We start from the raw sequence: 12681 nt of genomic DNA, 5'->3' as shown, positions 1-12681 counted from the left end.
TAGTAGACGTTCAGGATCAATTTAATGGATTCACAAGATGGTGAACTTTTCTTTGAGATGGTTGATTATAACATCCTATTGGATATAAGGATATATAATTATATTGCCTCATTCTGGAATTATTCTGCCCCGGAAATGATCTGTAAAGCTGCCACATAGTTGAGAATATGTAGGCCTATGTCACTACCTCTCTAAAAATTCCCAATATTCCATTACTAGGTCATGTATTGATATATTTGATACTGGTAAAGTACCCATATCCTGGCCCCTTATCAGTATCAGTAGCTGCTGATACTGACTTAGTTGACTTTTTGGTAATAATACAATTCAGATTTTTTTCTATAGCCCTTAGGCATCTTTTCATTTTTTGAGCTATTTAAAAAATTAATATCACAGTGCCTGCAACCAGTCATCTCCAGTGTGTAGATTTGTGTATATATAATCAAGTATGGTGACTCTTCCTGATTTTACATTCTTAAATTCCCTTTCTCCTTTCTTACATAGTTCATCTGAGACATTAGAATCCAAATATGGTGGTTCCATTATAATTGAGGATAGAAATGGTGAGCTACAGAAATGTCAATAAGCTACTTTATTTTGCATCTATTTGTTGTATTCTATTTTCCTATGGGAGTGCTTTGGGGATGGGCCTAGTTGGATTTCATTCCAAGACACTGGTCTGAAAGAATACAAAAGCTAATTGTGCATTTTTCCTTCTACTATTTCTCTCTTCTTGGTCTTCAATTCAATGATTCAAATGATCATTTCAATTTATATAATGCACAAATCTGTATCTATAGCCTGATCTCACTCCCCAACTCTACCTTTCCCCAAGCTGTAAGTGAAGTCATGCCAGCAGTCATGGTTCCCTTGAGTCAGATATCAATATGAAAGCTCCTGGGTATAAATGAAAAATAAAAATATCATTTATTAAATACCTACTATGTACCAGGTGAAGAAACTAGACATAAAAACATAGGCACTGCCTTCATAGAGTTTATAACATAATAAATGGAGCCAATACTTCTAGGAAGAAATGGCCAATTAGAGAGTTTTAAATCTGGGGAGTAATAGGGATAATAAGAGCTAAGGCAAAGGATTGTAGATGAGAATAACATTTGCCTAGCTCTTTTCCTTGCTCTACCTGAAAGCCATAATAAGAATAAGAATCTAAACATCACATTTCAAGAAATTATGAAGGAAAACTGTGCTAGTATCTTGGATCTAGTGGATAAAATAGAAATTGAAAGAATCCACTGATTACCTCCTGAAAGGGATCCTCAAAGGAAAACTCCTAGGAATTTGATAGCCAAGTTCCAGAGCTCCCAGGTCAAAGAGAAAATACTTTAAGCAGCCAGAAACAATTGAAATATCATGAAGCAACAGTCACACAGAAGACTTAAGAGAAGCACACAAAGGGAAACATGAAATAATAATCGTAAGGGGTTTAACAAATTTAAGCTGTTTAAATTCCTTTATCAGAAGATGATACATGTAACTCCCAATAACTTTATCATTTTGAGAGCCGTTAGAAGGAGTCTCCATAGACAGAAGACATGGATGTAAGTCAATTATGTTTGGATGGTCTGGAAAAAAAATGAAGGTGGGCTAGCTAGGTGGCACAGTGGATAAAGCACCTGAATTCAGGAGGACCTGAGTTCAAATCCAACCTCAGACACTTGACACTTACTAGCTGTGTGACCCTGGCCAAGTCACTTAACCATCATTGCCCTGTAAAAAAATTTTTTTAAAAAGGAAGTGGTGAAAAAGAGGGATACACTGGGAAAAAGGAAAGTTAAAATGGGGAAATGTTCTCATGTTAAAAGGTACGCAGAAAGAACTTTTATAGTGAAGAGGAAAATGGGGGGGAGGTGCATGGACAATGCTTGACCCTCACTCATATCAGAATTGATTTAAAGGGTGAAAAATATATACACACAGTTGGATATGGACATCTATATTACCTAATAGGGTAATAGGAGAAGAAAGGGATAAGAGATATGGGTATGTGTGGTGATGGGGGTAATAAAAGGAAGGGTAGATTAAGGGATGCAGTGGTGAGAAGCAAAAGAGAGAAGGATAAACAGAAGAAATGGGATGGAGGGAAATATACAGCTGCTAACCATAATTATCAATGTGAATGGGATGAGTTCCTTCTTTCTTTCTTTTCTTTTTTTTTGGTGAAGCAATTGGTGTTAAGTGACTTGCCCAGGGTCATACAGCTAATAAGTGTTAAGTGTCTGAGGCCAAATTTGAACTCAGGTCCTCCTGAATTCAGGGCCAGTGCTCTATCCACTGGGCAACCTAGCTGCCCTGGATGAGCTCATTCATAAAACAGAAACAGAGAGCACAGTGGATTAGAAATCAGAATCGAGTGATTTTGTTTAGCAGAGACACACTTGAAATAGAAAGACGGTCAGAGAGACAAAATAAAGAGTTGGAGAAAAATATATTGTGCTTCAGCTTAAGTTAAAAGGGCAATCACTACCTCAGTGTTGTTCAGTCATTTCAGTTGTGTCCTACTCATCGTGACCCCATTTGTGGTTTTCTTGGCAAAGAAACTGGACTGGTTTGCCATTTCCTTCTCCAGCTCATTTTACAGATGAGGAAACTGATGCAAACAGGGTTATTTGACTTGCCCAGGATAACACAGCTACTAAGTATCTGAGGCCAGATTTAAACTCAGTTTCAAAGTCCAATGCTCTATCCACTGAATACCTCTGTATTCAGTGCAAAAGCAAAATTAAGCCTAATTAAAAGATATAACGAAGGAAATCACATTTTGCTAAAAAAAAATACTACGGTCAATGAATAATATCAAAAGTTTTAAGAGCATATTTCTCTGATAGAGGCCACATTTCTCAAATATATAGGGAACTGAGTCAAATGTATAAAAATAAGAGCCATTCTCTAATTGATAAATAGACAAAGTAAAATCAAAGCTATCTATAGTAATATAAAATGCTCTAAATAACTATTAGAAAAAGGCAAATTAAATTAGCTCTGAGGAATGACTTCAGAGAAAATGAAAAATGACAAATGCTAGAGTAGATGAGGGAAAAGAGATACATTAATAAACTGTTGGTAGGGTTGTGAACTAGTGCAATTATTCTGAAGAACCACTTTGAACTATGCCCAAAGGGCTATAAAATGTTGCATACCTTTTGACCCAACAATACCACTAGGTCATTACCCCTAACAGATCAAGGGAAAAGGAAGAGGATTTATATGTACAGAAATATTTGTAGCCATTAATTGGGAAATGGCTGAACAAGTTGTATATGATTGTGATGGAGTACTATTGTTCTATAAGAAATGATTGGGGGGGGTTCAGAAAACAAAACAAAACATGGCAAGACCTATATAGATACAAAGTGAACTGAAAAAAAATTCTCTCCAGTTTGGTGATCTTTCCTGTCCTTGTTCTTAACAAATGAACTCATGACACCAGTTTTCTCTAGACCACTCAATTAGTAACTGTTCATTGAGTATCTTGAGATATCTTGATTTAAGGATAATAAAATATTTTCTTCACAACAACCCTTTGTCACAGTTAGCTAGGGATTGTAACTCCATTACTCTCTCCAACAATTCTAACTCCAAGGGTTGTTTTGAGGATCAAATGAGATCATATCTGCAAAGCTCTTAGTATAGTGCCTGACATTTACTAGGCCACATGTAAATGTTATTGATGATGCTGATGATGACAACGACAATGATGATGATGGTGATGGAAACTGAGACATAATAGGTATGTGATATCAGGGTAATACAGATAGAAGTTTCAGATCCAGGGTATGAACTTGGGTGTTCCAACTCCAAAACCAACGTTCTACCCTATACCATACCCAATGTTTTGCCCTATTCCTGTTACTATACCATAAAACAGCATCAAGTCTGTATTATTCTCCTATTATTATAAGAGTTTATTTCCTCTAAAGTGGGATCATAATACCTGCATTACCAACCTGAGAGGGTTATTGTGACATCCAAGTGAGATTGTACATATACATATATATGCATGTGTGTATATATATACATAATATGCACATATATGTATATATACATATAATTTTATAAACTTTAAAGTGTTATATAAATGTCAGATACTATTATGAGTATTTATTCTATATGATTATTTATTTCTTATATTCATAACAGGTCTGCAATTTCTTTCATGGCAGGACCAGGATCTTACACCTGATTCTATCCCCACAATGCCTTGCATATCATTAAAATGCGTGATACCAAATTTTAGAAACTATTGCCACCAAGCTGCCTATGAAATTGAGGAAAGTGTTAACTATCATCATGTTTTGAAGGTGAGGAAAACAGGGCAAAAAGGGTTTTAAGGCCATAAAGCAAATCATGAAAGCATTGATTGTATTCTGTTTTTTGTCAGACACTCTAAAAGCCAGTTGTAGCACCCCGTAACAATGGTACAATAGAAGTGTTATACTGAAGCATATTCTCATGTCATTGTTTGTCATACCCCACCCCCTGAAAAGTAACAGATGCTTTGCTTTTAGATTTTTCATTTAGTGTAAAAAATAAAAACAGTTATAATTGGGTCTTGCTATATATAAATATTTGGCAAACCTGACACAACCAGCCCGACTTACATTACAGACACTGCCTTCCAAGGATGAGCTCCATTTTCCCTGCCAACATCTGGGTTCAGTACGATTACTCTGGTAATTAGCAGCAGACTTTTTTCAGGCATGCTAGACAAAGGTGGTCATTCCTTGCAGCTGTTCTTTGGAAGAGGAAAAAGAAAAGAGACTTATATTAATCCAGCATTGTTGAGTCTGACCATGATTCTAGTATGAATTTTTAGAATCTGTCAAAATTAAGAAAACATAATTATAGCTTGGTGTTACTTAGCAGACTTCACATTTGTTTTTAAAGTGATACAATGAAATATATGAACATTGAGAGCTCTCTCCATTACACAGGAAAGGATGGGATGCACAGGTGAACTATGAATGTAAAATAGTATACCTATGATGGCACAGTATCATAAGCATTTTGTGACATGATAAGAAATAATGTTGGATGACAAATATCAGGTGATTTTTCTAAAGAATAGGTCATCTCACTTCAGTCCAATTCATCCACCACTCAGCTAGCAAATCAATCTTCCAAAAATGCAGGTCTAACTGTATTACCCTCCCCCATTCCATAAAGTGTAATGACTCACTATTATCTCTAGGATCAAATATTAAATCCTGTTTGCTTCCTAACCCTTTCACAACTTGGCCCCTTCCTGCCCTTTCAAGCTTCTTACACTTTACTCCCCTTCATATACTATCAACCAGTGACACCAACTGCTAGCTGTTCCTTACACACCCCATCTTCTGCCTCTTGGCATTGTCACTGGCTGCCCTCCATGCCTGGAATGTTCTTCCTCCTCATCTCCATCTTCAGGATTCCCTAGTTCTTTCAAGTCTTAGCTAAAGTCCTGTCTTCTTCAAGGAGACTTTCCCATTCTTCCTTATTCTTAGTGCCTTCCCCCTGAAATTACCTCCATTTACTATCTACATATCTTGTTTGTACGTAGTTGTTTGCATGTTGTCCTCTGCCCCATTACATTGCAAACTCCTTGAGAGCAGGGACTTTCTTTGGTTTTTCTTTGTAATCCCAATGCTTAGCATAGTGCCTTGCATGTAGTAGGAATTTTAAAATGTTATTTGATTGAGTGACTAAGAGCTCTCATGGTTCCTTATTACCTCAAGATCAAACATAAACTCTTCTGTTTGACCTTTAATCTTCTTACCTAACATCTCAATCCTCTTATACCTTATGCTCTTCACATGCTCTATGGTCCAGTTCTATTTGCTGGAACATGACACTCTATCTCTTGAATCATGCCTTTTGCTTGGAAGACTCTGCCATCCCATCTCGTCTTCTGAGTTTCTCTGGGGTCCTGTTAGACTCATCTTAAACCTCACCTTCTTGAGAAGATCTTTCCTGGTCCTCTTTCCTCTCCTCCAGCTACTAATGGCTTCCCCTTTCAGATTACCTTTGCATATTTGGTATATATCATGTGTGCATTTACACATTTGCATACAGTCTCCTTCATTAGAATGTAGACTAATAGGGATTACTTTTGTCTTTCTTTGTAGCCCCAGGGCTTGCACATAGTATTTAATAAATGCATGTTGACGCACCAGCTGGGGTAGGAGAGAAAAGCTGTTTTAATCTTTAGGCTGTGCATCATCCATCAAGTGATATAAATTTCCTTGTTTTTTCATTTGCCCATTTCACAGAGATGGAACTAAGATATCTCTTTAAACACCTAAATAATGCTTTGGGAGGGGAATCACCAGGGTGGAAATGAAATATAAGTAAATAGTAAATATAGGATCACAGATAAGACTAAAATCTGGGACTATAGAAGTCAGAATAATACCCTTCTCACTTCCTAAATGAAAGGAACTCAGATATAGTGATGTGCCTAGGATCAAATGACTACTCAATTGTGGCTTTAAGATATGAACCCAAATCTTCTGACTACAAATACCACTGAGATGTATTTCAATAATACCACACATGACCTTTTATTTTTTGTTCAATAGATTAATAAATTGTTGGCTCAAAATGTAAGATTTATTTTGATTGATTTACAATCCATGAACCTAAAACAATATTTTCACTGATATTCTCTAATGATAGTGCAATTATGGAAATTTACAAATCAACAGAAGTGTCCAAGTAAACTGATAGAAAAATGTGTCATAAACTATTCTTTTTTTTTACTTCCTTTGATAAGCATATTTTAGTTTTAATAGATATATAATGTATTTATTCAAACTTACTATGTGTCAAGTACTATGCTAAGTGCTGGGGAACTAAAAACCAAGTAAGTAAGACACTCTATGACCTCAAGAACTACATTGTAATGGAGAAAGACAACACAACACATAAAAGGGGAACTGGATGGAGCAATGAAGGAGAAAAAAAGTCTCCAGAGAGTGGAAGTGGGAACAAAAGTATTCATTTTTTTTGATACTTCATTATATATTAATTATATAGACTGGCATGTTTTCTAAAATATGTACTAAAGTCTAAATTACCAAATGTTAACCAGTAGGTGGAATTCAAACAACCAATATTTAGGGTTTTGATATTTGGTTCCTATGCACTATTTTGCATATAGATCTAAATTCAGGTTCCTATGTTAAGGAAAACAAAGATGCCCTCTAGTTAACCTATAACAGAACAAGATCAGAAAGGAGTGGAAGAGGTTCTCTTGAAAGTACCTTTGTGGTAAAGCAACATAAACCTCTTTCCTTTGCAAACATTTCTCCAGATATGGTATATCACCAATGGACAGAGAAAAATATATTTCAAAAATCATTTTCTCCCTTTCCTGGAGGCATTGAAATGAATTCATTCTACACACACAAACACACACACACACACACACACACACACACAAATAAGTGCAAGATTTTCATTTACAAGAGAAAACAAACATTCAGAATGAAGACAACTTTAAGTGAAAATTCCAATGCAAATATTGCATCCCCTAGAGCACCCCAGTCTGGCATGCTGCTAAATATTGAGCTCAATTTAAGTTTAGATGCTATTCTAATAAAAATCTGTCCAGAGATAAAACACGTTTGTTCATGTAAACCAAAATGTCATTCATTGTTTTATATAATTTTGGATTGGATCTGTACTATGCTAATAAAACTTTGAGTACCTTAAAGGAGCTGAGATAACACTTCAAGTACAAGTATGCACTGCATGTCTATGAAGAAGCTAGGTATTAAATCTTAATATGTTGCTGTTAAACAGTAGGAGAAACTGAGCCATATACTTCAATGTTATTATAGAGGTTAAGTGAAATAGGGCAGCATTATTATCCCCAATGGGCCCAGAGGGCTTAAGCGACTTACTTACCCAACATTACTAAAAATGTCAATAGCACAGCCATGATTAGAGATGCTGAGTCCCTGACCTCCCAGCCTGCACAGAACCCATTGAGTGATGCTGTCTTGTTAACAGCTCAGCTTTCTGATCACTAATTCTGCTAAGCCTAGGGAATAGAAAAGCTAAATAATTAGAAAAGCTACAGAGAAAATGGATAATAGCAATCTAAACAGAATTTGCAAGCCTTTCACAAAAAACAAAGACTGGCATAAGAAACTCTAGCCTAGTAAACATTTAATGCTTAATTTGTTTTTATCAAAAATGGAGCGTTATAATTACCTTCCATTCCCAAATATATATAACCTTCAAAAGCTCTGCAATTTCATCAATGTGTGCAGTCTCTCCACCTGGTACAGATAGATAGCAGCATCTCTGGCCCTTATATGATTTAATGCTTTAATGTGGCCAAAAATTTCCATTGCCTGGTGATGACCCTTTCCAAATTGAGTTAGCCTGATCTTTCGATGATGGACACACATTCCATCACCTGGCCAGATTTGGGGCCTTTCCCCGCTTAGTATAACCCGCGGCTTGAGCTCTGTTGGCACACCCATCACTGTGATGGAGGTGATATTGATGCCTTTCCCCAACTAGATTACAGTGAGTTGTTTTTTCCTCTTCTATTATGCAAAATAATGTAACAGAATGTAATGAAAAGATAAAGAATCCCTACTGAATTAATAAAATAAATGAAAAGAATAGCATTATTAAGTGATTACTATGTTCCAAGAACTGTGCTAAGAATTTGGGAACACAAGCAGAAATACATTCCCTGCTTTCAAAGAGCTCCCATTGTAATTGGGATTGTAATAAGGCATTCATAGGAGGTTCCAGTTGCAAGGCAGACAGAAAGGTTAAAGGATTCTTAAGGTTTGACAAAGCAGGTGGGATTGCATGTTCTTTAGTGTAATTTCCATTGATAATACACACATTTTTTTCTGACATTTCTGTCATTTTCTGATATTGAGCCATTTGACAGTGCCAAGGACTTTGGTGGTAAGAGCTTTCTTTTCTGGGTCTTCAGGAATTTTGAGGATGTAAGATCTGAAATCCTTGCAAAAGTAGTTGGAAGGTCTGCATCAGCAGGATTACTTCAGTAAATGAGGCCTTTTGGGGCTGGGGTGGAAACAGGTCCTGTGATGGGGAGGGGTGACATGGTTGTCTTCTTATTTCTAGATCTCAGGTTTATCTGCCCATTCTTGAGAGTTGGCTATCAATTGGTTTTGGTGTGGCAAAACTGTTGGGCCTCTTTCCATAATACTTATTGGTTGACTAACTAGGGTTGTGTCACTTAAATTATGGGGAGGTAAGTAGGCTGGAAGCAAGGCATGTAGTTTAGGGCTTCTGCTATTTTAAGGGTTCTTATATACAATGTAGTCCAGGGGTGTTTCCACTTGGTTCTGAGGAGAGGTGGTGGTTAAGTGGTGGAGGTAATGTGATTTCACCATAGAGGCTGCTTCTTGTACCTCCCTGTTGGTGAGCTCAATATTCTCTTATTCTAAAGTATGTTTTCTGCTGAAGTCTTTCCCTGGTGTCTCACTGTAGTGTAAAGATGACTGTCGGGGGCAGCTAGGTGGTGCAGTGGATAAAGCACCAGGCCTGGATTCAGGAGGACCTGAGTTCAAATCCAGCCTCAGACACTTGACACTTACTAGCTGTGTGAGACCCTGGGCAAGTCACTTAACCCTCATTGCCCTGCAAAAATAAAATAAATAAATAAAAATGAAAAAAAAGATGACTGGCCCTTGAACCATGTTGGGTTTATAGGAGGAAGAAGTAAGAAAATGAAAAGAGAAAGGAAAAGCAAGTGTGGTCTTTAGGACTGGGCACATTTCCTGGATACAGATTTGCCATTCAACAGAATTCAAGATACCACGAAAGAAAGAGCATTTCTCTTAAAGATTTGCTATTCCTCAAATAATTCTCTAGAGAGGAAATGCTGGGATGCGGGTCGGTTCTCCGGAAGATGGCCGACCAACAGCAGCAGCGCCCTCTCAGGACACAAAGGATGAGGAGTTCGGAGCCTCCGGCGTGGATAGCGCTGGTTCCCGGGGGCGGCAGAGGTGGCCATACCATCAGAGGTTCCTCTTCTTCCTTGATGCCCCAGGGCTGATAGGGGGCCTCAGCTCGCCGTGGGCAGAGGGAGGCGGTCTCCGGAGCCCTGAGGAGTCAGGGTGTGAAAGTGAAGACTGCACAGAAGGCGATGCTGTTCTCTCAGATTATGAAAGTGCAGAGGATTCAGAAGGAGAGGAAGAGTACAGTGAAGAGGCAAGTTCCAAGGTGGAGTTAAAGTCAGAAGCTAATGAGGCTGCTAATTCTTTGGGCAAAAGAAGAGAAGGGAGAAGAAAAGCCTGACCCAAAAGGCACTGTGACTGGAGAGAGATAAAGTGGGGATGGGCAAGAGAGCACAGAACCTGTAGAAAACAAGGTGGGTAAAAAGGTCTCAAAGCATTTGGATGATGATGAAAAGGGCTCTTCTTTGAGCGTGACCTCCGAGGCCAAACCCAAGAAGAAGAAGTCAGACCGAAAGGATGTCAGCGGAAGGTGTGGAACGATGAAGACTAGTGGGAACATAACAAGTTCAGAGAAGATGAACAAGCACCCAAGTCTCTCGGCAGGAGCGCATAGCCCTCTATGGTTATGAAATTCGATCAGCTCACAACCCTGCTGATATCAAACCTCGGAGGCTCCATAAACCCAGGTTTGGAAGTTCTCCACAGAGGGAGCCGAACTGGGATGAGGACTGGCCAAATAAGCCTCCCCGTCACCAAGGCTCTGGGGGATCCTCCTTGCCACCAAGAACACTCAAGCAATCGTAATGCTGCTGGTACAGGCAGAATGACTACATCTAGGAACTATTCCCGATCTGGAGGCTACAAGGAAAGACGGACCGGGTTTAGGTCTGTAGAAAATGGTGGGCCTCTCAGCCTTCGTTCTAATGACTATCAGGCATGAACATTATTGTTCTCGGCACCTGGAGTACGCATCATCTAGGGACCTGTCCCCCAAAATAAAGTCTTCCCGTATGCTTAGCAACAGCCCTGAAAAAGAGGAAGCAATTTTCGAGCCTCCTTCCTCTCCCCCTGAAACTGTACCACCACCCCCAGACATACGGGTTGAGAAGTCTTACTCTTGTGCAAGAAGATCCAGAAACAAAGCTGGAGATGCAAACAGGCTAGCAGAGGAAGTGCCACCTCTTGCGGAGGTGCTGGCCCCTGCACCTCCACCCCCTGCAACTACCCCACCACCTCCACCCTCGAGCAAGACATGACCGAACTGAATATGACCGAAAAAACTGGAGCTCAGGGCAGCCTCAATACCTACAACCAAGGGAGCTTTGAGGTATTCCCTACTACATGCACATGGGAGCAGGCCCCCCACCTCAGTTTAACCATATGGAAGAAATGAGTGTTCCAGGTAGTAGTCGAGCCAAGTAATATTCATCCCAGCATCAGAGACCTGTCCCTGAGCCACCTGCCCCCCCACACACACACACATCAGTATCATGGAAGGGCACTACTACGACCTATTGCAGTTCCAGTGACCAACCTATACCCACAGTGACAACCCTACACGGATGCCTCCTCAGGTCATGATTGGACAACTAGAAATGCACCTCCCCCACCCTGGTTTACATCCCCATCAGACGCCAGCACCTCTGCCTAACCTGGGTCTGTACCCCACACCAGTCAGTGTCTATGTCCCTGAGACAGCCACCCCCCAGTAGCTACTTGCCCCTACCTACTTCTCTGCTCCAGGTGTCATAAACTTCGGCAGTCCCAGCTATCCCTATGCCCCAGGGGTAGTGCCTCCTTCCCCACCTCCTCACTTGTATCCTAATACCCAGGCTCAGTCTCAGGTGTATGGAGGAGCAACCTATTATAACCCAGTCCAGCAACAGGTGCAGCTGAAACCTTCTCCCCCAGGTGGACATCCCAGCCAGTCACCGTCAAGCCCCGCCCCCCTCCACCTGAGGTTGTAAGCAGAGGTTCCACCACATTAAAAAAAAAAAAAAACAGCAGAGGTGAGAGCTCAGAAGACGAAAGATGTCAGGCCACCTACTGCTGGGAGTGCTCTGGTAATAGTGTGGCCCTGATCAGCAGGCAGACTTGTTACAAACCCAGAATGAAAAGCAGCTTTACCTCTTCTTGGGATTAGACTTTGATGGGAAAATAAGGACACCTTTCTCCTCCAGTGGGAGTGGCTATCTATACTCAGGGCAGGGAAGGCCCCAGTAAGCCAGCCCCATCTTGTACCCTTGTTTCTAGACCTAGAAGCTCTTGTCTCCGCTGCTGATCTTCCCCTCTTTCCATCCTGCCCTGGGATTGAAATGTCCATGGTGGGCACCTTCTTGTCCTTTCCTCACTTAAGATGTTGAATGAAAACACTTTGCTTACTGTTTAATATTCTTCTTTTTTCCTTTAAAAAAATGAAATTAATTCATTCTAGTCAGTTTACCAACTCCTCTGGTTTCCCTTTAGGTTTGCCACCATGTCCCTTCCAGATGAAAATGAATGTACCCAGCCAGCTCTTTCCCTACCCAGGGTCCTCACAGGAGCTGGCCTTTCTTTGGTTTTGTTGGTTTCTCTTCTTGTTGTTGTCTGTTTTTTTGTTTTGTTTAATTCTAACTCTTCCTAACCCCATGGACATAGAGCTCTCAGCAGAGTATAGCATTGAGAAAGACCCAGGAAGGAAAGTGCCCTACCTTCCATTTTCAGCTTTTAGGGATTTTGAAAGCCACTA

The 12681-nt window shown here is 39.8% G+C and overlaps 1 pseudogene; it reads left to right on the top strand.

Moving 5' to 3' along the window:
* Positions 1 to 9904: 9904 nt before the first annotated feature.
* Positions 9905 to 12096, top strand: LOC122747709 (annotated as a pseudogene).
* The last annotated feature ends 585 nt before the right edge of the window (positions 12097 to 12681 follow it).

This window comes from Dromiciops gliroides, chromosome 3, assembly GCF_019393635.1.
Source record: "Dromiciops gliroides isolate mDroGli1 chromosome 3, mDroGli1.pri, whole genome shotgun sequence".
In the NCBI taxonomy this organism is placed as follows: Eukaryota; Metazoa; Chordata; class Mammalia; order Microbiotheria; family Microbiotheriidae; genus Dromiciops; species Dromiciops gliroides.
This window is presented reverse-complemented; position numbering and strand designations above follow the sequence as displayed.